Genomic DNA, 5,434 nt, shown 5'->3' with positions numbered 1-5,434 from the left:
ATTTATAATTGATAGGATTACAAAAGGATTAATCGGGACATTGAGAAAAGAATTAGAAATGAAATGGTGAAGGTGAGGCCGAGGGGACACCGCACCCACGGCCTAGGAAGCACCGCACCCGCGGTGCTAACATGACCGCACCCGCGGTGCAGCAACGACCGCACCCGCGGTGCTGCGTGTTGCGCGGAAATTGTGCCACTTCGCCTTATGCATGAACGGATATATATAGCAGCATGCAAGTCGGTTTTCAGAAGGTAAAAATCGAGAAAGGGTCGAGGGAGATTTGTGAAAAATCCTTACGCCTTTATCTTTCAATCCGTCCGTCCAAATTTGAATCCGACTTCGGTATTGAGTTCCTGGCAACGTAGGCTACAACTGGACGTAAGTTTTACTACATTTTGACATGTTTTAGAATTATGATATTGTCAGAATTGAATGAAATTCATATATGATGTTCTTGACATATGAGACATTATAGAATCGAAGTCAGACTAAGAAACGGACTGATTATGGAATTGTTATGAATTTTTAGGGTATATTGATTTATACCAGACAGATCTGAATTGTGATTGGATTACAGATGGTATCAGATATGGGTTATGGATTGTAACTATTATCTGTTAAATTGGTATTGACGGGGATATTGAAATTGTACCGTTATACCGTTGATTTGAATTAAATCCAGATTCATCAGATTGTTATTGAGTTGAACGGTATATTGACATGAGATTATTGATATTGTCATTGCCAGACAGGCTGTGAGTTCAGGACATCAACTGAAACGTCCTGATCTTTTTATTGCTTTAAAAGTACTAGAATTTTTTTTTTTTTTTTAAACCTCACATAGCATTCGGCCGAACCACAAAATTTCATAAAATATTATAGAGCCTTTTTAAAATTAAAACCACCAACTATATATTTGAGAAATGCAGCCCATACTATAATCTCTCAAAAATCTCTCAAACAATAAATAAAAGTCGTACACTCTTTTAACAGAAATCATAAACATATATGCGGAAACTAGCGTCGGTCCTCGGGTCATGTGCACCTTCAGTCCAGTTGGATCATCCGTCAAGTCCTCCCTCAATGTCACCTGCATCCATCACACCTAGTGAGTCTAAAGACTCAACACATCATAATCTTGATAACGAGTAATACGTAATACAGTCAACACATAACAGTGAAAAATACTTATACTTAAAATATCATTTTCATGAAGATGCATAAACTTGAACATAAACATTTTCATAAATATTTTCATGATGCATAAAACTTTAAACATAAACATTTTCATGATATGCATAACATAAACCTTAACTTTTTCCTTTTCCTCAACATGACATAAATCCTTTAAACATAATCATAACATTTTCCTTTATCCTCTGTTGAATTCAGATCGTTAATTGTGACTTTCCTCTCATGACATGACCTCTCGATGGATCCATCAGAAATATAACCACAGTACTGGGCGGCGGGGGACACCAGCAACACTCTCACCGGTCAACTGGGCCCTGGCCTAACATGAATCGAATAGAAATACGATCGTCGGGGCTCCCAATGGGCTTTCCCCTCACGACATTCCTATCCTAACCTCAAACCTCATAACCTCTTAACCTCTTGTTCGCAATAATGGAAACACGATCGTCGGGCTCCCACTGGGACCATCACCCTCACGATATCGCCACTATTGACGAACTAGTCACAATCACTTCACTTCATTCAACGTATTTCATTCACATCACTTATTAAAACGTGCATAACACAACATTTTCATTTTTTTGAAACCAAGCATGCAACATGTATTTTAAATGTCTTCTTCAATCATGAACATTCTTTAGACATTTAAAAATCAGCATTTAATCATGAGAAATTCATAAACATTTCAAAATCATCATAATAACATAAAAACAGCATTTCGGGCACTGCCATGACCTTTACAAATTTCTAGGTGTAAAATGACCGTTTTACCCCTGGCCTCGACATTTTACGTTTTCGATTATTTTCTTGATTTCATGACTCTAACATGTCCCAAATAATTATTTAAGCTTACGTAAATTTTCTCATATTTCTATTTAGCTTAATTCGATGACTTTTAAATTAATCTTTAAATGTGACGTATTGATGTGTTTTAATCTCGAATTAAGCCAAACTTTCATATAAAATTCCCAAATTAAAAACTTAGACTTATAATAATTATTTAAGCTTAAATCTAATTTTTCATGATTTTAAGAAGCATAAAACTAGACTTTTCAATTAACTCGCTAATTAGTGTTTCGTGCGGCGATTAAATTCCGAATAAATCCAAAACTCATTATTTTGACCCCAAATTTTAAACATAACTTTTTTATGATTTATTCTACCCTTTCAAGTCGTGAGCCACCCCCGTGGACCCTTGGATCATTTTTTTGTTCTTTAATTTTCGTTTTCGACCCTTTATCGAACATACCGAGCCATCTCCCAATTTACCCGAGCCACGCCCGAGCCACCTTGAGCCAAACCCGAGCCAACCCATCTAGGAACCTACCTGACCAAGCCCAGCCCCTGGAACCTAGCCCAAACTCGCAAAAACCCTGCTGTAACTTGGCCCATGTTTCTGCATGTGTGTGTGTCTTGTGTTCTAGTTGTACTAGGACTCCTAGCTAGTCTAGGACTCTACCAACCGAGCCACTACCGAGCCCACCTGACCCTAACCATCCCTGGACCACGCCCAGACTAGACCCAGACCAGACCAAGCCCCTAAACCCAGCAGCGACCCACTGAATTTGGACAGCAACCTCTCGCCTACTTGCTGTCATGATCCTCACTCTCACGTTTTTGATGCTAGGCTTCTACCCATCGAGCCACTCCTTGAACCATCCCCTCAAGCACCCTCCTAGAACCCTAAGGACGTAACCTAGCCCAGCCCAGACCCCCTGGACGAGCCACTTCTTCCTGCACCAGCTTCTGCACAACCTGCGCCACCCTCCCTAAATTCTCGGGTGGGAGTCCTAGCAAGCTAGGACTCCTTCCCCAGCCCTTGGCCCGAGTCCTAGCTTGGCTAGGACTCTTCCCTAGACTCCCTCACGACCTTGGCTAAGCCCTGATCCCAACCGAACCCAAGCCCAGCCAACAAACCCATAGAACCGAACCCATGACCACATGTGACAGCAAGTTTCTTTTCCGGTTGCTTCATGATCGTGTGTGGTGTTTAGGTGATGTTCTAGGACTCTGTAATTCATGAAAAACGTTGCCTAAACATGTCCTAATCATGGCAGCCCCTTAAACACATAATAAACATGATTTTGGAGATTGAAAACACCACTTTAGAACCCATAAGCATGAGGTTACGAAAATTCTGAAAAAAAATCCTTCATGTTCTTCATGCATGTAATAATTCAAACATTAATATGATATGATGGATGAGAAAAGGAGATGTATGGCGTGCCTTTGCGTTGTTTACGCGCGAATAATCGTTGACGACGAAGAACGGATCGAAACCAAGGCTTAAACTCTCTTGAACCCACCAAAATCCCTTTGAAACTTTCTGAAATTTGTGTCTGTACTGTGCCGTGAGGGGGTGGGGTGTTTCTGAATTTTTAAATTGGAGTTGCCGTGAGTTTTATAAGAGTGCATGGGGTAGGTTTAGGTGTTTTATAACAATAAAATTAGCTAATTAACTTACTAACTAGGCTTAGGCCCATTAAGCCAATAAATTAAGCCCATTAGTCTAATTAGGATTTAAATAAAATAATACCAAAGTTTTTCTTTAATTAAATGTGTGAATTTATTAGCCGGGTTGCCAAAAAGTTCGTATTTTATTTGAAAATCCAATACCGATAAGAATTACGTTCCGGTGTATAAAATCACCTCACAACCCCTATTCTTTCGAAATCTACTTAAAAACATCGACCTCATTTTAAATAATTAAAAATAATCATTTAATAAAATCATTTTACATTTTTCAGCCCTCGGTCCCCGTTCCTCGATCGTCACTTGAATATTCCTTAAAAATACATTTTAATGCACCCATGTAGAAAATATAATTTAAACATGCAATTATGCACCACATAATTAATTAATGCAATTAAACCAATTAATTAAAATACAAAAGAATTTAATAATTGCATGCATGTGGTTTGCGTGGACTTTAAAATTTTCGGGGCGTTACAATCTTCCCCCCTTAAATTGAATTTCGTCCTCGAAATTCGCTTATCCTTAATAACCAAAGCTTTAGACTTAGTTCTAGTATCCCAAAAATCCATGCTTTCCGCTGCGCTTACTCTGATAAAACTTAAACTCTAGAATGTCCTTACGTCTCTTTATCCCAATTAACTTTTCCTTCTTAAATCCTTATTTTCAAATCGCACTTAAAAGGACCCAAATACTTAGTGCTATTACCATTATAACCTCGAATTTCAATTTTTCTTACGATTCCCAATATTAAAATATTAATAACCATACATATCATATATTACTTTTCTTAATTTATACCCAAAATGTTCATCAACTTATCAAATTTAAATTTTAAAATTCCAAACGCATCCGCTAACGCTTAAATTTTTCAAGCCTAATATCGATTCATCCTTAAAAATCCTTGATTCAAATTCCTTATAACATTATAACCCAAGATATCCTTATGTTCCAAATATTCTTAAAAGTCTAAATAATCAAAATTCTTACCATATAACCCATTCAATTCGCACTTATTGCTAAACAAATCCCCAAATTCCTTAATATTCGCAAAATAAATTCTTAATTTCCTCGAAATTATCTTAATTGGTCCTTACTTACAAAAATCTTACAGTTAACCCATAAATTCTCGGTATTCTTAATTTTCTTCTACAGTTTTCCCATGACATAATTTCAATAAACTTAAACTTATTTACCCAAAGATAAATTTCTATAACCAATCTTACTTTTCATCAACTTAAAATCCCAATTTATCTTTTTTCCTTATTCCCAAAGTCGTTGTAATCCTCGAATAATTATTCCTTATGTCTAATTCCCAAAAATTAATTCGACTAGTAACCATGAATCATAAATATTTTCTTAGAAAATCTACATATTCCAAAAATAGAACGTCGATACTAAAACCCAAAAATCAACATCGTCCAATTCCACCACAAAGCCAACATGCGTTAAAATAAAATAATTTTCATTTCATAATGTATCACAAATAAAAATTCTAAAACATATAAATCATAACTTATCATAAAACTATTAAACATGTAGCGTAAACATATAATTCATATAATTATGCAGGTAAAATCATAAAATCATATAAAGCATTTAAACTTACAACTTTGAGGCTTGACGACTGATCTTCCCGGCGCTGACGGAGGCACAACCTTTTACAGGAACCATTGCTCTGATACCAACTGAAACGTCCTGATCTTTTTATTGCTTTAAAAGTACTAGAATTTTTTTTTTTTTTTTTAAACCTCACATAGCATTC

The sequence above is a fragment of the Primulina eburnea genome, chromosome 3, assembly GCF_022965805.1.
Source record: "Primulina eburnea isolate SZY01 chromosome 3, ASM2296580v1, whole genome shotgun sequence".
NCBI classification, from domain to species: Eukaryota; Viridiplantae; Streptophyta; class Magnoliopsida; order Lamiales; family Gesneriaceae; genus Primulina; species Primulina eburnea.
Note: the sequence above shows the minus strand (reverse complement) of the source record.